Source organism: Triturus cristatus, chromosome 6 (genome assembly GCF_964204655.1).
Source record: "Triturus cristatus chromosome 6, aTriCri1.1, whole genome shotgun sequence".
NCBI lineage: Eukaryota > Metazoa > Chordata > Amphibia > Caudata > Salamandridae > Triturus > Triturus cristatus.
In genome coordinates, this window is record NC_140589.1 from 1,809,400,701 (window position 1) to 1,809,424,105 (window position 23,405).

At 42.9% G+C, this 23,405-nt stretch overlaps 1 long non-coding RNA gene across 4 annotated transcripts in view; it reads left to right on the plus strand.

Moving 5' to 3' along the window:
- LOC146822059 (uncharacterized) overlaps window positions 1-23,405 on the plus strand; it is a 269,544-nt gene that overhangs the window by 228,160 nt on the left and 17,979 nt on the right. For 2 of the 4 annotated variants that reach the window (XR_014963228.1, XR_014963224.1), the window contains exon 3: window positions 1,050-1,123. The exons of the other annotated variants lie outside the window; for them this stretch is intronic. This is a non-coding gene — a long non-coding RNA (uncharacterized LOC146822059). The remainder of the gene's footprint in view (window positions 1-1,049; window positions 1,124-23,405) is intronic. 4 annotated transcript variants of the gene reach the window in all.

Genomic DNA, 23,405 nt, shown 5'->3' on the forward strand with positions numbered 1-23,405 from the left:
CATAACAAAAACTGGTTTCTAATGCTACTAAAACTTGACAACATGACAGGTTTCAAAAGAGTTGTCTGTCAGCAAATACATGATGTTACCAAATGCTTCTCTCACAGTGGTTCCCAAATGCACACAGACTCACTGTGTGATTCTAGACAAACAACACTATCCCTTCCACTATACCAAAACACATTTCTTCATCTAGAAGGAGTTCTACATTTTAGTGTAGAAACATGACTCATTTTGCAAATTCATAAAGAATCACTGATTTCTAATTGTACCAAAATATAAAAACAGCACAGTTATCTCCCTGCAAACACATGAAAAACACAAATGGTTATCACAAAATGATTTCTACATGCACACACACACTTTCAATAAGATTGTAGACAAAAAAAATACTCCCTGCACTTTAGCAGCTGAAATACATTAGTATGATTAAAATCATAATAGACCACATACACCTCCTCTCAATTAAATAACTCACCTTTCAAGTTGTTTTGTAGATTAAGAAGTATATCAGTCACACACCAGATTTTCTTATACAGAATCTCTGCACTGTGCACCTGTCAGCAAAACCAAAGAATGGCAAAGTTTCCCTCTTATTTTCCACACATATACATGTAAACATCAAATCACATTCCTTCCCAAATAAATTCAAAAGCAAACACACATTTCTATTGGTTAAACATTTCAACCCTTTCCAAATGACATAAATTTGAACCCTCCCCCCAATCTGCCTTCTGCCTCTTACCATAGAAACAGGTCATGGAACACTGTAATGAGCACACAGGTCACAAGTTCAGCACACAATGTTGCTAATCAAAACAGCAAGTGTGCTTGACTTTTCAACATATCAGCTTATCATATATAATGTTCCTTTCAATCAGTTTTTGTTAACCAATAAGAATCACGCGCTTACAAAACAGAAACATGCATCCTACCTTTCAGTGTAGAAGGTTGTCAAACAACCAATGATTTCTTGGCTTTTTTCAAAAGTGCATCTTAGCCACCATTTTAGAAAAATCTTACTTTCCAAACTGCCATTTCATTTACAGAGACCATCTGAGTGCATCCAGACCTCCCTTCAAGATGCTTACATGGGACACAGCTATATTTTCTGGAGCCAAAGGTAAGCAGAAAACAAAGGCATTCACAAAGACCTTGGTTTGCCAAAAGGAGACATTAAATGGATTGGACAGAGAGGGTTAAAGGGGCACCAATTGATGCCATTGGTCAAATCCTTCATACATATCCAACACCCTGACCTCATAATAGTGCACTGTGGTGGCAATGACCTAGGCACTTTGACTGGGGTAGGTCTGGAAATGCTTATGAAGGACACCTTTGCAGAACTGATTTCACTTTTCCTCAAAACTGCGTTTGTGTATTCTAACATATGCCAAAGGCAGAAATGAAACTGGTCCAATCATTTTTGTCCACAAATTGAGAAAGCTAGGAAACGTAACAATCTGCGCTTTCATATGCAAGAGATGTATAGGAGAGATGGAGTACACTTTACTGATGAAGGAAACAGAGTCTTCCTCAACAACTTTAGACTCTGTATAGGTACTTACTTATTAGTACCAAAAACTCTCAATGAACACAACGGCTCTTTTTAGAGCCACTCAACAACAAAACACTTAAGCTTGATGTTTAAAAATCAATTTCAATTTTTTTTCCTTGGATCCGCGCACCCAACGCGCTAGGAACCGTGCACCCAACGCCGTACAATGCGCGCACCCTGCGCGCATTTTGCCGTTTTTTGTTTTTTTAAAAAGGGGGACCCAGGGGATCCATCTGGGACACCCTAAGCAGCTTTAGAGGGTCAGAGTATTTCCACTCTGCCCCCTTTATATGTTTTACACACTTATTCCCCTTAACTCTTCTTCAGCCTCGTTTCTACCGAGGCACAAAATGGCTGCCAACAGTTCCTGGTTTCGAATGTAGAGAGACACTCGACAGCCAATTAGCATTCAGCGCGTGATCGGGAGGGTGCGCGCTTGGTTCGGGGAGAATGCGCTTACGGTGCGGGTAGGGTGCGCGGATCCTCCGAGGCCATAGATATCACTAACTTTTTTACCCTAATTTTCTCAGGAACTACTGGACAGATTTACACCATTTATGCAAAAGGGACGAGTCTGAACTGAGGACAACCTCTTTGCCAAATTTAGTGCAATTCCGTTCAGCAGTTCGGGCTGTAGCTGCGTCAACAGGTCCTATGGGAAATTGCATGGGGAAAACGCGTTTTGGGACCCCCCTTTTTTCTCAGCCCCCGCTTGACGAATCACCACGAAACTTTCAGGATAGGAGCGGACCGGAACTGGCCAAACGTTTGGAAAATTTCACGAAGATTCATCAACCGGCACCAGACTTATTGGGAATAGAATGTTGCGGATTTCCTATGGAAAATAGGTCCTAACTATAACTACCTACTGGCGACCGCCAGTAGGTAATATATATATATATATATATATATGCTCCAAAGTACCAGTACTCGAAAGTAAAGGATGACGACGCCGTGTCTTGCAAAAATTCAAAATTTAATTCTCAGCTGTTGGACGCGTTTCGCCTGTCCCGCAGGCTTGTTCACCAACCGTTTACAATAAAGTTTGCCACCATTTTAAGACACTTACAGCGTGTCACGTGCACAAGGACTACAACTGCAGTGTATCCAACAACAGACTGGTAGTTTTTTCACATATATGTCAAATTGACTTTAACAATCTCTTAGCTTGATTATTCAAGAATCAATATTGATCCAATCATTGAAAATAAAACTAAGTGCCAAAAGAACAACGAACAAATTAATGCAGGAAGACAAATTACACGATATCATTCATAGGAAATCTCGTAATTATCGGTGATGTACCTGTCAAATGCTAATTGCATTCTCACTGCAAAGCAGTGCGGTATTCTTTGGTTACATTAACTACAAAGATGTTTAATATTAATCAAGTCCGGTGTATTGCCCAAGTGGGCCAGAGTTGCCAGATTGTTGAATATACCTGCAAATATTACAACAGTGCTCCCAAATAAAAATAAAACAACTTAAAAAAGCGTGCTGAATATAGAAAGTGGTTAAAAACGGAAGGGAAGTCAGCTGCACTTCTACATTTAACCTAAATGGGTGTACAGATCTTCCTCAATATTAAGTCCTGTCGGGGTCTTGCAATTTAATTTGATTATATAAGAAGATTCTAGTCTTCTCAGTTGTTTTTCTTTGTTGCCCCCTCTTTTGCTGCTCTTGACCGCATCGATTACAAAGTATGTCAAGCCTGCTATACTTTTGTTATGAAAGCGTTCAAAATGTCGCGCCACAGGGTACGACTTATCACCATTTTTAATCGCTCTCAAGTGCTGCAAAACACGTTTATGCACAGGCAAGATTGTGCTGCCCACGTACCTCAGGTCACAAGGGCACTGAAGTACATAGACAGCAAAATCTGTCTTACATGTGTGATGTCCTTTGATTTTAAATTCCTTATTGGCAAAACCTGATGTGTACCTAGAAGTGTTCGTGCCATGAATACAGGCTTTACATTTCGTACATTTCACAAAACCTTCTTTTTTTGCAAGCCACATGGTGGCGGCTGTCTTAGTGGGCGGGGTTTTCAAAACATTGCTTACTAGCATTTGTCTGAAACTCTTCGCTTTTCTGAATGTTATTAGTGGTTGTTTCGTTACTAGTTTACTTAGTGTTGGTTCACTGTGGATCAAATGCCAGTGTTTAGTAAGGATACTTCTTATTTTCTTATGTTGGGCATTATAGCTTGTTATCATCCTGCACTCATTTTTATTGACATTCTCCAGTTTTTTCTTTGTGTTACTCTTGTTGAAAAGAATGTCTTCTCTTGTCCTTCTTTTTGCTTTCATTATGGCCGTCCTTATACACTCCTCAGAGTATCCTCTGGCCAAAAAACGCAACCGCAGTATGGATAGTTCTTTGTCACAGCTCTCTTGATTACTGCAGTTGCGCATAGTTCTTAAGGCTTCTCCATATGGGATACTTTTAATCAGATTTTGAGGATGGAAGCTTTTGGCATGTAGCAAAGTATTGCCAGCCGTAGGCTTCCGGTATAGGGTGGTTTCCAGTTTATCATTTTTGACATAAATAGACAGATCTAGAAAATTCACGTTTGTTTTGCTGATGGTACTGGTGAATTTGAGATTTAGATCATTGTTTTGTATTCTATCAATAAATGTCACCAATGATTCTTCACTGCCTTTCCAGATGACAAACAAGTCGTCTATAAAACGACTCCAATGCATAACGTTATTATGCCATTCTTCTGGGTACATTCTTTGGATCACCTGCTCCTCCCACCAGCCCATATGCAAATTAGCAAAGCTGGGGGCGAAGCAGGTGCCCATAGCCGTACCGCATGTTTGATGGTATAGCTCATCATTGAACAAGAAGTAATTATTTTTGAGGCAGATGGATGTCATCTCAATTAACATTTGAGTGTGTGCCCAAAATTTTACTGCGTTTAACCTCTAAGTATTTTGTCAATGATTTTGTCTCCCACCACTTAGACAGTTCAGATCTTTTAAGTTTCTCTAGCCTTTTCAGGCGTGAAATGACATCCTGGCAAACAGGATGTCTAAGTGGTGGGAGACAAAATCATTGACAAAATACTTAGAGGTTAAACGCATACCAAGAGGTAGTGTCTCCCATCCTATATCCAGGATACGGGAGATTTCCTTAAAAAGGTTTATGATCTACCTTGGGAAAATGATTTTCTCCTGGCCACCATAGATGTCATGACACTTTATACCAGCATCAGACATGAAGACGGTCTGAAAGCTGTCAGACATTTTTTGGGTAACAGACCAGTAAAATTTTGGGCACACACTCAAATGTTAATTGAGATGACATCCATCTGCCTCAAAAATAATTACTTCTTGTTCAATGATGAGCTATACCATCAAACATGCGGTACGGCTATGGGCACCTGCTTCGCCCCCAGCTTTGCTAATTTGCATATGGGCTGGTGGGAGGAGCAGGTGATCCAAAGAATGTACCCAGAAGAATGGCATAATAACGTTATGCATTGGAGTCGTTTTATAGACGACTTGTTTGTCATCTGGAAAGGCAGTGAAGAATCATTGGTGACATTTATTGATAGAATACAAAACAATGATCTAAATCTCAAATTCACCAGTACCATCAGCAAAACAAACGTGAATTTTCTAGATCTGTCTATTTATGTCAAAAATGATAAACTGGAAACCACCCTATACCGGAAGCCTACGGCTGGCAATACTTTGCTACATGCCAAAAGCTTCCATCCTCAAAATCTGATTAAAAGTATCCCATATGGAGAAGCCTTAAGAACTATGCGCAACTGCAGTAATCAAGAGAGCTGTGACAAAGAACTATCCATACTGCGGTTGCGTTTTTTGGCCAGAGGATACTCTGAGGAGTGTATAAGGACGGCCATAATGAAAGCAAAAAGAAGGACAAGAGAAGACATTCTTTTCAACAAGAGTAACACAAAGAAAAAACTGGAGAATGTCAATAAAAATGAGTGCAGGATGATAACAAGCTATAATGCCCAACATAAGAAAATAAGAAGTATCCTTACTAAACACTGGCATTTGATCCACAGTGAACCAACACTAAGTAAACTAGTAACGAAACAACCACTAATAACATTCAGAAAAGCGAAGAGTTTCAGACAAATGCTAGTAAGCAATGTTTTGAAAACCCCGCCCACTAAGACAGCCGCCACCATGTGGCTTGCAAAAAAAGAAGGTTTTGTGAAATGTACGAAATGTAAAGCCTGTATTCATGGCACGAACACTTCTAGGTACACATCAGGTTTTGCCAATAAGGAATTTAAAATCAAAGGACATCACACATGTAAGACAGATTTTGCTGTCTATGTACTTCAGTGCCCTTGTGACCTGAGGTACGTGGGCAGCACAATCTTGCCTGTGCATAAACGTGTTTTGCAGCACTTGAGAGCGATTAAAAATGGTGATAAGTCGTACCCTGTGGCGCGACATTTTGAACGCTTTCATAACAAAAGTATAGCAGGCTTGACATACTTTGTAATCGATGCGGTCAAGAGCAGCAAAAGAGGGGGCAACAAAGAAAAACAACTGAGAAGACTAGAATCTTCTTATATAATCAAATTAAATTGCAAGACCCCGACAGGACTTAATATTGAGGAAGATCTGTACACCCATTTAGGTTAAATGTAGAAGTGCAGCTGACTTCCCTTCCGTTTTTAACCACTTTCTATATTCAGCACGCTTTTTTAAGTTGTTTTATTTTTATTTGGGAGCACTGTTGTAATATTTGCAGGTATATTCAACAATCTGGCAACTCTGGCCCACTTGGGCAATACACCGGACTTGATTAATATTAAACATCTTTGTAGTTAATGTAACCAAAGAATACCGCACTGCTTTGCAGTGAGAATGCAATTAGCATTTGACAGGTACATCACCGATAATTACGAGATTTCCTATGAATGATATCGTGTAATTTGTCTTCCTGCATTAATTTGTTCGTTGTTCTTTTGGCACTTAGTTTTATTTTCAATGATTGGATCAATATTGATTCTTGAATAATCAAGCTAAGAGATTGTTAAAGTCAATTTGACATATATGTGAAAAAACTACCAGTCTGTTGTTGGATACACTGCAGTTGTAGTCCTTGTGCACGTGACACGCTGTAAGTGTCTTAAAATGGTGGCAAACTTTATTGTAAACGGTTGGTGAACAAGCCTGCGGGACAGGCGAAACGCGTCCAACAGCTGAGAATTAAATTTTGAATTTTTGCAAGACACGGCGTCGTCATCCTTTACTTTCGAGTACTGGTACTTTGGAGCATTTAATACGGATCGAGCCCGGACGATCCGGACGGACGACGCGCCCTTTGTTCAGGTGGTGCGGTGATTGTAACCGAGCAAGAAAAGTTGGCTGATATATATATATATATATATATATATATATATATATATATATATATATGTGATTCAACAAACGCCTTCACGATTTGATAAGGTCACTCGACCGCACCCCTCCCATCCGGGCTGGATCCTCGTGTTGCTTGCATAGACAGGTCCCTAATGTATGGAAAAAGCAGACACGTTTCGAGGCTATGGCGCCTCTTCTTCCTGGGCTCCTACGGAACAGCACTGATGAATCACCTGACTGTAATTACCACATCCTTTTATGAAGCAGTTGCCAAACATGGCGTACCAACATTTCACGCTGCATTGTGAGACTTATAGTCTTAACAGGTGAGTCAACATATAACTTACAGTAAGCTCAGTGTCCATTCCTCATTCATGGATTCGCTGTGTGTACACCTTGAGTAGGTGGGGAGCTGTTTATGTTTGCTTCAATTATCGCGGGGTGCCGTGCTGACAGATCTGAAGCAGTTCAAGTCCTCAGCCTTCCCATATGTGCTCTTCCGCTGGGAATGGTGCTCCTTATCAGGACCAGACAGCCATGCAATAAATTGATTCAAAAAATGCCTTCACGATTTGATAAGGTCACTCGACCGCACCCCTCCCATCCGGGCTGGATTCTCGTGTTGCTTGCATAGACAGTTCCCTAATGTATGAAAAAAGCCGACGCGTTTCGAGGCTATGGCGCCTGAGCTTACTGTAAGTTATATGTTGACTCACCTGTTAAGACTATAAGTCCCACAATGCAGCGTGAAATGTTGGTACGCCATGTTTGGCAACTGCTTAATAAAAGGATGTGGTAATTACAGTCAGGTGATTCGTCAGTGCTGTTCCGTAGGAGCCCAGGAAGAAGAGGCGCCATAGCCTCGAAACGCGTCGGCTTTTTTCATACATTAGGGAACTGTCTATGCAAGCAACATGAGGATCGGGATGGGAGGGGTGCTGTCGAGTGACCTTATCAAATCATATATATATATATATATATCCTTTATTTAATGCTTAACATGTATTTAGGTCACTGCAAAGTGTTCATATATGTTATTTGATTAGATGCTTATGGGTCTCTGTTTTATTGTATTTGTGTATCGCAATATGTAAATATGATCAGAACAATTGTATCTAGAAGTGCTTCACTATTAAAATATTGAGGTAAATATAAAAATAAAATCCATATAAGTAAAAATTAAAAATAATTCAAAAAATGCACAACTAAAATTAGCTCTATGAGCAGTAACACTTGAAAGTCCGAGTTTCTAACTATCTATCCATATATGCACATATGGAACTTTATACAATACAACGTTATATCTCTTTATTATTTTCCTTATACATGTATACCCTTTCTATGTAGTTATGTACTTATTGATTTATCACTTTACTCTTACTGTAGAAAAAAATCCTTCAGTGCCTTCCAATGCACTACTCTATAGCTCACCCTATACCTCTCTCAATTTAACCTCTACCACCACTCTTTGACTCATCCCAAACCTCATTCAATACTATGATCTCCCTAAGATCCTTTCTTGAGTCTTATGTCCTCTATCCCCCCTTTAACTCATTCCAAACTTCATCTCACTACTATGGTCTCCCAAATAACGCTTTTTAGGCTCTTCCCTCCTCTATCACTCCTCTATCCTATTCAAACTATCAGACTCACATGTCCACCCCTCAAATTAACAACTTGTATTTCCCTTTACTAATCCTCCACTAATCCTTTGGGTTCGGTAGTAGCTTGCTACTCACGGAAAAGCACTTCAATGACTCATCAGGGGTAGTACGTGCTATAAATATACAATTACTATTCCAATCACAAATGGTCTGAAGGAACCCAGTGATGTGTAGCAAGCAAGCAAGCATGCGCAGAGGGACGGGAGGCAGGGAGGAGAGTCGTGCTGACAGATGGATGCTGGACAAATGGAGGCAGATAAAATCCCACTTAAGTGACATCCCCTGTGCTTACGGAAGCAGACAAAGTAGAGGGAAGTATGCTACAACTGGCCTCTCCAGGAGAAGCTCCTTCCTCGCAGTGAAATAATATTTCAGTCTTCATGCCCATTCAATCCTTGCCTTCTTTGGAATGATCTCTTAGAGGTAACAATGGAGATCTGTCTGTGTGCTCATTCTAACCCTGGCCCTTTTATTTAAACATATTTATGTATCAGTTTAATTTGGTCGTTATTGTTTATTCAATGCTCAGCTGTGACGCATTCAGGTTTGTAAGATCACTCTTTGTACAATAAGCACTGTACGCCCAGGGCTGACCTTTCTTATGCAAATCAGTGTTGCCCACTGCGTTGTTTCAGTTGACGCAAACACGGACTACAAATCCCAAAATGTGTTTATGCGTAATATGAAAACCCTGAAGCAAAAGGATAGCCCTAAACATCCATGGCCCAAGCTGGCATCATGTTCATATTCCTGCTTTCAGACTAATTAAAAGTGTAACACGTGCCGGGTCCTTTCTTGTACATTATATTCCTCATAAGTCTAACTTGAAAAAAGAAATGATGAAATTCTGCGGTATTGTTCAGGTCCAAACTCAGTACAGCAGAACAAAAGCAAATGTCAGAAACACATCCATGGGAGCATCTCTGAGGCTCGACCTGCTGGTGATAGCGCTTTTCTCTGTACAGATTTGGGGCCAATAAAGCGCTATTTGATTAATTAAAATCCACAACTGAAGATGGTCATGAAATAACAACTTTTAAATAACAGGAAGCACATTAGGCTCCATAAGACTGACAGAGAGAGGTTACATTTTCAAACGATAAACATTTATTAAAGGTTAAGAAGAGTTTACACATTCCAAATCATCAAATTAGTGTCAATCAGGACATAAATGCATTTAGTATTTATGACGTTCAAATCCATCAGTCATAAAACTTGTAATGAAGTTGTCTCCAAGAAAGAGGTTAAGCAAATCTGCCCTCCCTCTGAGCTGCTCTAAGCTGGATCGGAGAAGATTCCTGCAAGCATTCTGGGAACGCTCTGAACTCTCATCTGTATTGCACTAGCCTAAATCACACAATTGTAACATTTGCTACACCTACACATGGTTCCCGTAAACGCTCCGATGAGGTTAAAAACCATACATTTGTGATGCCTACACATGGTTCCCGTAAACACTCAGATCAGGTTAAACCGTGCATTTGCTACACCTACACATAGTTCCCGTAAACGCTACGATCAGGTTAAATCGTACATTTGCGACACCTACACATGGTTCCCGTCAATGCTCCGATCAGGTTAAACCGTTCATTTGCTACACCTACACATGGTTCCCGTAACGATCCAATCTGGTTAAACCGTGCATTTGCTACACCTACACATGGTTCCCATAAAACGCTCCGATCAGGTTAAACCGTGCATTTGCTACACCTACACATGGTTCCCGTACACGCTCTGATTAGGTTAAACCATACATTTGCGACACCTACACATGGTTCCCGTAAACGCTCCGATCAGGTTAAACCGTGTATTTGTGACACCTGCACAATGTTCCTGTAAAACGCTCCGATCAGGTTAAACCGTGCATTTGCTACACCTACCCAATGTTCCCGTAAAACGCTCCGATCAGGTTAAACCATACATTTGCGACACCTACACATGGTTCCCGTAAATGCTCCGATCAGGTTAAACCGTACATTTGTGACAACTACACATGGTTCCCGTAAACGCTCCGATCAGGTTAAACCGTGCATTTGCTACACCTACACATGGTTCTCGTAAAGGCTACGATCAGGTTAAACCGTGCATTTGCTACACCTACACATGGTTCCGGTAAACGCTCCAATCAGGTTAAACCATACACTTGCGACACCTACACATGGTTTCCGTAAAACGCTCCAATCAGGTTAAACCGTGCATTTGCTACACCTACACATGGTTTCCGTAAAACGCTCCGATCAGGTTAAACCGTGCATTTGCTACACCTACATATGGTTCCCATAAAACGCTCCAATCAGGTTAAACCGTGCATTTGCTACACCTACACATGGTTTCCGTAAAACGCTCCGATCAGGCTAAACCGTGCATTTGCTACACCTACACATGGTTCCCGTAAAACACTCCGATCAGGTTAAACCATGCATTTGCTACCCCTACACATGGTTCCCGTAAAACGCTCCGATCATGTTAAACCGTGCATTTGCTACCCCTACACATGGTTCTTGTAAAACGCTCCAATCAGGTAAACCGTGCATTTGCTACCCGTACACATGGTTTCCATTAAACGCTCCGATCAGGTTAAACCGTGCATTTGCTACACCTACACATGGTTCCCGTAAACCGCTCCGATCAGGTTAAACCATGCACTTGCTACCCCTACACATGGCTTCCGTAAAATGCTCCAATCAGGTTAAACCGTGCACTTGCTACCCCTACACATGGTTCCTGTAAAACGCTCCGATCAGGTTAAACCGTGCACTTGATACCCCTACACATGGTTCCCGTTAAACCCTCCAGTCAGGTTAAACCGTGCATTTACTACCCCTACACATGGTTCCCATAACGCCCCGATCAGGTTAAACCATGCATTTACTACCCCTACACATGGTTCCCATAAAACGCTCCGATCAGGTTAAACCGTGCATTTGCTACACCAAAACATGGTTCCCGTAACGCTCCGATCTGGTTAAACTGTGCATTTGCTACACCTACACATGGTTCCCGTATAACGCACCGAGCAGGTTAAACCGTGCATTTGCTACACCTACACATGACATGGTTCCCGTATAACGCCCCGAACAGGTTAAACCATGCATTTGCTACACCTACACATGGTTCCCATAAAACGCTCCGATCAGGTTAAACCGTGCATTTGCTATACCAAAACATGGTTCCCGTAACGCTCCGATCTGGTTAAACCGTGCATTTGCTACACCTACACATGACATGGTTCCCGTATAACGCACCGATCAGGTTAAACCATAGGGACGCAGCACAGGGCTCCATAGTTTGTGAGGCTCCTTCACAACACGGCTTCTCTAAGCTCCCTTCAGACGCCCACTTCTCTGCAGCAAGTCAAGGTACATCGGGCCACGCGCGTGCACTGTTGGAACTCATTTGGACATACTACTGTTATCACAAAAATGATAACATTTCCCATGAGGAAGTAAGCAAAGGCACATCGTGTGTGTTAATTGTGAGTTCAGCTTCTCCTAGAAATAAAATACACGTGTGACATCAAGCGAGATAGCTCGCAAACGTTAGCCATACTAAATACAGGCCAGCATTAGATATGGTCAATCTAATCGAGAATATTACACAGTTAATACTATTTGCATGTTTACATATTACTGTCGATAAAATGCAAAGCTTTTTAATATGAATAACCTCTTTCACAGGTAAGCATGATAGCAAATTAACTACATAGGCAGAGCTGTAGGATGACTATCAGCGCGTCGCGGCTCACCTGCTTTCAAAAGACGTGACTCTTACCCTAGAACACTTTAGCTAAAGACATATGTCTTAGTTTGGAATGATTCTGTGTGGTGTTAACTGTGGCAAAGGTCACAAGGCCCCTCTTCTGAACTGTAAAATAGAAAGACAAATTGGAGGAATTGCCCAAGGCTGCACCTGGAGGACAGGGGAAGAGGGTTTGAAAACCTGGGTCACCTCCTGGCTCTCCTTGTCCACTCTTGTCCTCTGGGAGCAGCGGAGACTCAAGGCCGCGCTCATCCCTGCCCACGCAGACTCTTTGATTCAGCAATAGTCTGTGTGATAGAGGTTTGCTACAGAGGTCAATTTATGATCTAGAACACCTTCAATTTTGCCAAAGAGGTAAATTTAGGACTAGAACACCTTCATTTCATGCATCTCAACCAGGAGGGTTGGAGTTTGACACAAGTCTAGTTGGGGAGTTACCTGCTGGTGGTCCAAACCGTTCAGCCCTATCTGGGGGCTGCTCACGGTGTAATCTCACATGGAGTGTCATCAGTCTTGGCCACATGGTGCCCAAGGTTGGAAAGGTACGGGAAGTGGTTACCTGGTGACTGGTTCACTAAGCAGGCCACTGTGTTCAGCCGGAGGTCATGTGCTTGTTTGTGTATCACTTATGCAAATGTTCCTTGGCTGCAGAGGAATGCAAATAGTGGACATGTATAAACTGTTTTGACTGTGTAAAGAAATGTTAGATATGTTATTTAGTTTATGTATCTGCAAGCAATTTGTACTAAAAGTAACTTGCAGTCTCCTGGTGTGTTTCAAATAAATGTAAGCTAAGTCCAGTAAATGCTACAAACTTGTCCAGTGTACGCCAAATGCTACAAACATGTCAAGTGTACGCCTTTCATAACTGGTGGTTGAAGGCCCATGACTTGTATGCATGCACTATGGGCTTTTATTTGACAAATCCTTGTTTTTAGATGTGTTAGTTCATTTAACTCAACTGGCGGGAACTTGGGCAACAACTCCCAGAACGATTTAGATTGATAAACTAAAACCTAGCACTCAAAGACTGTGACCTTGGAGACAGGGAGTCATCTGGTAACCTTAATAATTATTAACCTGACAATAGCTTACTATCTTCCAATAAGATGTGTCTTTAGACCTGTCTCATGAGTATATAAGACATGACAGCGACTATCCCGGCCCCGTCAGAGAGTGTGATGAGCTGTGCTCCGTTGCAGAGGTTGGTGGAGCAGCAGGTGCTGCGCACTTTGTATTGACTCCCCACAAACGTTTCGGTCTCCTGTTTGTGGCACCGGTCTTCAGCCAGGTATCCCTTCTTTGCTACAGTGATTACACCATCTGAGAGAAGACAGAGAGACAGGTTGTTACCGAAGGTCAGATCACCTCACAGAGGTCTGGGCAGCTGAATATACTAGAAACAACATCCAACATAATTTCTCTCTGTCTCCACACCAATTCCCTCTTGCTACGTATGGCTTATCTTTTCATCTTGGTCCATTTAATGTTTGATCTAAGCCATTCTTTCCTTTCATCTCCTTAACTTTCTATTACTTTTTCTACAGCACTCTAACCATCTTCCTGCCTTGTTCTTTGGTGGTTTCTCTCTAAAGCTGTGCTCTCTTCTTCAACCACATTTTCTGTGTCTCTCACTCTGTTTAGTTCTCTGTCTTTCTCCTTTTTCTCAAACTCTCTATTACATTCTGTCTGTTCCTTCATTTGCCTCCTGTTATCTGTTCTCTCTCTCTAACCCCTCACTATCCTTGCCTGTCTGTCCCTCTTCCTTTGTGCCTGTTACTACCCTTCTATAACTCTTTACCTATTTACCCCCCTCTCTCTCTCTCTTTGTCATTACATCTCTCTCACCTTCTCTCTCTTTGTTTCTCTTTCCTGTGCTATCTCTCTCCCTTCAGCTTTTAACATTTCTCTTTCTCGTTTTCTACCTCAATCTCCCTCTCAAAGGCTTTCTCTAATTTTTAGTCTCTTTATCTTTGTACCTCTCTCTCACTTTCTTTCTTATATTCTCTCTCTTTACTTTCTCTCTCTATCCATCATTTTCTGCTTCTCTTATTCTCTCACTCTCGCTCTCCCTGTCTCTCTCTCTCTCTCTCTCTCTACCTTGACACCTCCTTGCCTATTTTATATGTTATGTTATGTTAAAATTGGTCTTTTATAGCGCTCGGCTACTCCAAAGAGTGTCCCGGCGCTTTTAATAACAACCTGCAACAAGAGACACAGCACAGTAGACAGAAAACGGGGCCGACAGAAAGAGGACAAAAACAAACTAAAGGGCAAAAAGCCAAGTTTTAAGGCCCTTCCTAAAAGTCAGCAAATTAGAGGTGCTGCGCAATGCCAGAGGCAGAATATTCCAACGCTGCGGTGCCAACAACTTAGAAGAGCGACCTCCAATACGAGCCTTTTTAACTCGGGGAACCACAGCCAGGAACAATGATTCAGACCTCAGAGATCGGGCCGGATGGTAAAAAGCAAGTCTCCTTTGGAGATATTTCGCACCCGAAGCATAGAGGGCCTTGTGAACTAGGGTCAAGGCCTTAAAAACTATCCGTTTCCGGATCGGAAGCCAGTGGAGTGACTGTAGGAGACCGGAGGCTCTGGCTCGCCTATGTAGGCCAAAAATGGCTCGCGTGGCCGAGTTCTGGACCACCTGCAGCCGTTGCAGGAGATATTCCGGTAGGCCGAGATATAAAACGTTGGAATAGTCCAATCTTGAACCGATCAAGACCTGCACCGTCGTCTTCCTATGATCTTCTGAAAGCAAAGGAAGGAACTTTCGGAGCATTCTAAGGAGGCCGAAGCATGTTCCAGTAAGACCAAGGATCTGAGATCTTAACGACAAACCATTATCAATCTTGATCCCCAGATTCTTTGCTAGCTGAGACGAGCCCGCTGGAGGGAACATGTTAGCAGGCCACCATTCCTGCCAGTATGGGTCAGATGGGCATCCAAAAAAGAGTACCTCCAATTTATCTGAGTTGCACTTGAGGCTGTTGAGCTGGAACCATTTAAAAACAGCCCCAAGGCACTCGCGAATACTCTCTCCATCAAAATCTTCTCCTTTCCTGCACGTAAAGAGGAGCTGGGTATCGTCGGCATAAGATACGGTCTGGGCCCCCCAAAACTCCGCCAATGCCGCCAAAGGGGTCATAAAGATGTTGAAAAGAGTCGGGCTCAACACAGAGCCCTGTGGAACTCCGACTCCCAGAGGCGGCATCGTGGCAGAGCTGGGCGGGACCCAGACCGTTTGCTGACGGCCCTCCAAGAATGATCTAAACCAGCTGAACACCGTCCCCCTCAGACCGATATCATGAAGTCTGGCGAGGAGACCCTCATGGGGGACGGTGTCAAAGGCCGCCGACAAGTCCAGCATAACGAGCATAGCTTTGCCCCCGAATCCAGTACCTCTTTAATGGCTTCAGACACCTCCAAAAGCGCCGTCTCGGTGCTTAGGTTAGGGCGGAAGCCAGATCGAGTAGGGTGCAGCAAGTTATGAGATTCCAGGAAATTGGAAAGCACGATATGCACATGCTTCTCCAAAATCTTAGCCAACGCAGGGAGAAGAGAGATAGGCCTATAATTGGCCAAAGCCTCAGGGTCTAGACCAGGCTTTTTAAGAAGAGGAATAACCATTGCCTGCTTCCAGGCCTGAGGGTCCACCCCCTGACTCAGGGAGAGATTCAAAAGTGGATTCGCCAACGGATTTACAACTTCAGCTATTTTCGCCAAGAATTTGGCCGGACAAGGGTCAAGAGGCGACCCAGATTTAAGATTGGCCATAAGTACTGAAGACGAAAAAGCTGAAATTGGCGGAAAAACTGCCAGAACTGGACCCATAGGGACCAACGGATCTGGGCCGTCCTCATAATTGGGGCGTACCTCAGCCACCCTCAGGGGAAAGGAGTCCTGGATCAGTTTAATCTTAGTAGTAAAGAAATTGGCGAGGGCAGAAACCCACGGCTCAGACGGAGCGGCCATGGTCACATTATATCGTGGGGACGTAAATTCCCTGACAATCGTAAAAATCTCCTTACAGGAGTTAGAGGCAGCCTCTATCCTCCTTGCCAGATAGCCTTTTTTTTCAAGGAGGATGTCTCGATGGTATGCTTTAACCGCAGTCCTATATACAAGCCTGGCCTCCGGATCATACTGCGACCGCCAGGCCCTTTCAGCCACCTTGCACTGCCGTCGAGAGGCCGATAGTGCTTCAGTAAACCAGGGGGCCGAGACCCGCTTAGATGTTAGTCGAGGGGCCTTCTCAGGGGCCAGATCATTCAGCCTATCCATTAACCATGCCTGCAAGGACTCTAAATCTCTCTCCAAATCTCCCGTAAAAGGACAGGGATAATCAAGAGATGCTTGGGCCAGCATTTCAGGAGTCACAATGAGGAAATATGAATTTTTGTGATCAGTTATGTCCCCTATCGTAGACCCCAACGGCTCCATGTACATGCTATAAGTACATGTATGTTCCCTCCTACTCCAGTTTTGAAGACGCAAATATATGTGCGTCCACCGTCAACATGTCCTCTTTCAGACCCGCCATGAATGGGTCAGATATTCCATTCCTAAGTATAAAAGGCCACCGACTTTATATGGTTCACTTTCCACATTTCACAGATTCAGGCGAGTAGGCCCTGAATTCTGTCATCAAGCCTTTTTCTGCCTTCTGCCTCTGAAAGCTCCAGTCTGAACCAGCCTCTGTATCCATGAACTTTGTCCTACTCCCTGCGCGGCTAACGGTGCCTGATCCAGCCAGTTGCCTGCCAAAAAAAACTGTATTTCACCTTCAAGATTATCTGCTTCGCTCCTCACCCGATGCATTCCTGTCTAGTAGTTTAGGTAAACATTCCTCCAGCTACCGTGCAAGGGGCCAGGCCTCGCTGTCCTCATGCAAGTAATTCATAGCCCCGTTACCATGGAATATTCCTACCCCCTCGCATCTAGTGTAGACACTTAGACGCTTGTACACGCACTAACAGTCAGTATAGTCAGTATAGAATAAGATTCTATCCTAAGAGACCTTTTCTTTTGGATAACACAGTTCTTTAAACATAGGATATTAGATATGATTTGGGATTAGGTTGACATAACCCCAGACTTCTGTCTCCACATGTAGAGCTAAATGTCAAGTCCCCTTCACTCTCTAGTTGCACGTCAATCACACGTCATGCGGCTGCGCGCGCATCTCTGCCAAATATTTCTGCTGACATTGCAGGATTCTCTTATGAATCCGCCCATTTGTGACATCATGTTCAATGACGTATTTTAGTTACACCCATGTTCACGCCTCCTTTTGGTTACGTATGCATATTTTATCTCTCTTATCAGCTGTTACGCCTCCTGCATCTGTTACACTATAATGTAAATCTTATAAAAGTGATTACCTGTCAATAATGTATGCGCCCTTCCTTCCTGAACTTTCGTGGTGATGGAACAGAAGGCCCACAATTCGAATTGGATTCCTTTGTATAGGAATAAAGCCCTTTAAAACCTCTAATACCACGGATTCTGCCTCTTATTTTTACTGAGTTATTCTCACTAAGACTTTACCGCATAAAAAATAGTACCGGTAACGAAATATTTACCACATAAATTGGCGCCCGAACAGGGACACTTTCTCATCTCACGCGCCGGCGGTGCGTTGCAGGCCCGGTCTCCTGCCACAGCTGAACGGACAAAAAAAAAAAACGCGTACCTGCAGTATTTCCTGTATCTCCCTCCGGCCAAGCGGGGGCGACTGAGGCTGCGATCAACACCCAGACGAGGCGGTGAGAAGTGCGAAGTATCCCGACCAGAGCCTAGCTGAGAGAGCAAGATCCGAGGTATACAGAGACCCACCAGGTTCCGAAGTTCCGAGTCCAGTCGAGTCGAGTCCAGTCCGGTCCAGTTTCAGTTCCGTTCCGAGGCCTTCCGTTCCGAGCTACCCGGTGAGTACCATTACCGGGGAGGCATTTAACGTGCACATAGTCTGTGCCGGTCAAGACGGGTTTGGGTACACAAATCCGGTCTGCACTGTTTCAGCAGTGTATCTGTACTGTTTAGCAGTATATATAGTATGTCTTGCATATAAATGAGTATTATCTAGTGTCAGTATTATGTCAGTAATTAGTTTTCTATTAGTTATCATGGTTCGTTAAAAACTGTTAAATGTTAAATGTTTTAATACGTTCTATATATTGTGGTGTGAATGACTGTTCATTATTGTGTTTCTTTGTATAAAGTGTGTTCTAGTAATAAGGTCTAAAAATGCCGCTTTTTTCGAAACTAAGACAGATCAAAACTAGAAAAGGGATACTCGAAGAAGCTGTTCCCATTCCACCTAGGGACACTCCAGGATACTTTATGTATCATAAGCATGGTCTAGATGCCGTATTATTTCTTGATTTATGGGTGGACTACACCAAAGAATTACCAGAAAGGCAGAGATGGCCCGCAGCAGGGACCTGGGATGCAGATTGCATCATGAGAGTAGAAGAAGAATTATGGAAAAAGAAAGCCAGACAGTCACAGAAAGATGCCATTGAATTATGGCGTAAAGAATCATACAGACGTACAGAAAAAGCACACAGACAGGAAGAGAAAGGTAGAGAGAATTCAAATAAAACTCGAGAAAATCTATTACTTGAGGAAGGTACCCGAGTAAACTCAGAACAAGTAGACAGACAAAGAAACGCCCTTATGAATGGTATGTATCCACTTCTGGCCGAAGGGTTACCTAAGGCTACTCCGGAAATACCAAAAGACTTGCCACCTCCATTGTTTCCGATAAAAGCACATCCCAAATCACATCCCAAAACAGCAAAGGACGTTTTTCTTTCCTCCTATTTAGACGACGCAGCTCCCGAGTATGCTAATGCCATACCATCCACATCGCTTGCCGATGGTGTTCAACACCAAGAGCATACGTCTGTACCCCCGCAACTACAAACTCCTACACGAGTTCCAACAAGCCCGTCCGTCTCTACAGTTTTTCCTGCATCTACAATCTCTGTTTCACCTTCAACAAATCCTTTCACGTCCAGCACCCCAGACGGTGCTACAGGAGGTACGACAGACATTTTTTCTACGCCACCCAGAGGAAATAAATTTTCCCTTAGAGAATTAGCACACCAACGTACGCCCAAACTAGCAACTCCCGACATGCTTAAGGAACTTCTAGTAGATTGTAGATATGATCCTGTGCCCGGTAAACGGGACGAAATGCTGCTGTCATCATTACGTATTCGACGAGCTGCAATATATTTAACGAAGCTACCAGGAATGACTACACATTTAGAAAATATGTATCACTTTGTCCAGTCAGGGCGAGGTCCTGAAAGTATTAGCAGAGCCATGGAGTACCAGAAAGCGGAGGTACAAGGACAACTGTTACGTTTCCTCATAAACTGTGTAATCAGAAATCAAGACCGGCCTGGGGTAAATCCGGAAGAAATGCAAAAACTTGTCACTTGGGGTCAGAATATATCAGAAGGGAGACATGATAAACAGTTATGTATAGTCGCCATGTACCGAAAGATCCGCAAAGAAGTAGAAGGAATACACGGAGAAAGATTAGAGGTAGACGCCGCTGACCTAAACAGAGAAGAGGAGGAGCAAGAGTCAGAGCAAGTAGAAACGATAGCTTATGTAGGTAGAGGAAAACACCATAACAATACCAGAGGTTTTAATGATCCGGTACGTCCAACACGTCCAGAATATAATAGACATTTTCCAAACCCTATGCTAAATACAAAATCCCCTGAACACTTATTCCAGGCCGCTGATAAATTACTCCGAGATCGAAGGGGGTACCACATGCTCGATTCCATGGACGAACAAGAATTAGCCAGGTCAGCAGTACAATGGGCTGACAGTCCCGGCGAATACAATGATGATGTACTTACACACACGTTTCTGAATCTAGACCCATATGAACAGCGCTTAGCTAGTATATACATGATTCAACACCTCCTTATATTATGTAAAAGCCAACACTCCGATCCAGGACCCTTACCTGACATATTGACAGAATTACTCACAAACATATGGAGAGGGTCAGGTACTGATTTGATTAAGGAAATTCTAGAATCCCGAAACCAATATTTACATTTCGTATGCCCAGAACACATTCCAGTTCCCTTTATGGGAAGAAAAATGTATCACATAGATAGACAGAACCCGTTACGCGAAGTACACCCAATTAGAGGTGCCGGTGATAATTTTACACGCGTGTTTGTGTACACACCTATAACTAAATTAGAATTATTAGAAATGAAGAAAGTAGTACCCAGCCATGACAAGGACCCAGCAGGTTTCCACCGTGAGATAAAAGACATGTTACTCATGGGAGAGTATACCTACCCCGACATTATGAAAATATTAAAAGTCCTCTTACCCGCCGGTGTTTATGAAAAACTCAAAGAAAAAGAATGGGAGGTGGGAGACCAAAAGATAGATTGGACAGCATTAGAAAACGAAGAAAAGGCCCGAGCTGCAGGAGCAGGGCTTGGGAAAAGACTACAGCACTAGCAGGATTACTAATACAGGTACTGCCACGTTTATTAACTACGAAAAAGGAAGACTGGGGTGCAATCTCAGCCTGTAAACAAAAGCCAGACGAAGACACTAGTGATTTCTATTCCCGATTTGAAAAATGTTTTGGTATAAATAGTGGTATAAAAGCCAGTAGTGAGTCATATCCACATCTGTTCGTGACAAAATTAGTTGAAAATTCTCTGCTACAAGTTAAGAATAGAGTATTGAAATTCGAAAGTACCTGGCAAGGTAATACCCCATCACAGATGCTACAGATGTTACAATATCACCACAATAGAATTAGAGAAGAACAAGAACACGAACAAAGACGTATGAAAGATACAAAAATGAAAATGCTTGTTGCACAGTCAGTTCCAGCCGATAGTCATCAAAAGGGTGATTCCGCAGGCCCTGCGAAAGGGACATGCAACTATTGTAAACAACTAGGTCATTATATACACGATTGTCCAGTCCTGAAACATAATATTGCTACAGGTAGAACTCAGGAGAGACCACGTCCACCTAGACAGGATCAGAATCAACAACAAATACCTCAGCATGCACAACCTAGGTTAGCTCCGCAACAACTAGCTCCGCAACAAGGAGCTCCACAACAGATCGTAGCACCACCACAAGCGCAGCCTATTGCTGCAACACAAGCGACAACACAACAGATGTACCAGTATGCACAAGCAGATTATCCCGATTATCAGCGATACTCATGAGATAGCCTAGAGAGGGAAGTTGGCTTACCCCTTATTGAGGTTCCTGTAGACCAAGAGGGACCTTATGTACATAGTGAACTATTAGGGGAAGACAGAAAGTTTTTACTTGATACAGGGGCAAGCAGAACGACTATACGACGCAGTGAAGTTCCAGGGGCACCCCTCTCAGGCTCGCAAAATATTTCCCTTGGATTCTCAGGAAAACCTATAATAAATGACGTAACGCAACCTCTTCCACTTACGATTGGTCCATTGACACGTACTACAGATTTATTGCTCACTAAATCATGTCCAGAAAACTTGTTAGGTATAAAAACATTGAAAGCTCTAGGAGCTATAATATGTTGTTCTCCGGAAGGAGTACGACTATTTCTACGTGACTTCAAAGGTCACTACGTGTCCAGAGACATGGATCACCGACTGCAGAATTTACCTACACATTTATGGGCACAAGGCCCCACTGATGTTGGTTGCATGAATATTACACCATATCGTGTCACATTAAAAACAGGAGTAATACTACCACGAATGCGACAATATAAATTACCACCCGATGCTGTTGTGGCTTTACTGCAAATCATTGACGAGCTCATTGCACAAGGAGTGGTTGTCGAAACTGACTCCAATGTATGTAATTCTCCGATAATTCCGATTCTTAAAAGAACGGATCCAAACGCTCCACCAGTATATCGATTAGTCATTGATCTGCGCGAATTAAATAAATGTATTGTGCCACAATACCCCGTGGTCCCAGATATCTCTTCATTACTAACAGCTATTGACTCAGAAGCAACGTTTTTCACTGTAATTGATCTCAAGAATGCTTTCTTTAGTGTCCCAATCGATCCGGGAAGTCAATATTTGTTCGGATTCAGTTTAAATGGACGAAGTTTTAAATTCACACGCGCACCTCAAGGATTTACAGAAAGCCCCAGCATCTATAGCCAAGCACTGAAACGAGAACTCGACAGTATCTACATGCCAGTTAACACGGCCTTGCTTCAATATGTCGATGATCTACTGATCACCGCTCGAAGCGAACCTGAATGTGAAAAAGCGTCACTGACGGTTTTGAAATTTCTGGCTGACAAGGGGCACAAGGTGTCCCCTTCTAAGCTGCAATTCTGTGTCCAGCGAGTTGTTTACCTTGGGCACTCGCTGTCCAAGGAGGGAAGGCAGCTTACATCCGACCGCATCCAGTTAATCGCTAACATGCCACCACCCAAGACACAAAAGGAGGTACGGGCTTTTATAGGCCTCACTTCATACTGTAGGCAGTGGATCCCTCAATATGCATTTCTAGCAAAACCACTCATCCAGTTAACAACACAGGAGACAGCCACATCGACTGTCCTCCCTTGGACTCCAGAACATACACATGCCTTTGAAAGCTTAAAGAAAGCTTTATGTCAAGCACCTGTTTTAGCAACACCATGTTACAGTAAACAGTTTACACTCTTTGTTACAGAACGCGAAGGTACTGCTTTGTCAGTACTCACTCAGGAACAAGCAGGATCACACAAACCATGTGCTTATTTCTCTAGTACATTAGATCCAGTAGCTCAGGCTCTTCCTGCGTGCCTGAAATCAGTGGCAGCAACAGCTTTAGCTATCAGACAAAGCGATGCCATAGTGTTAGGACATCAATTGACAGTACAAGTACCACATGCAGTAGAGGTTCTCTTGAACCGCACACAAACACAACACTTGACTATAGCGAGACTCACCGGTTATGAACTGACATTATTTCAGCCACATATAGAAATCAGACGTTGCAATACATTAAACCCTGCCACACTGTTACCAGTGGGCGGAACAGATC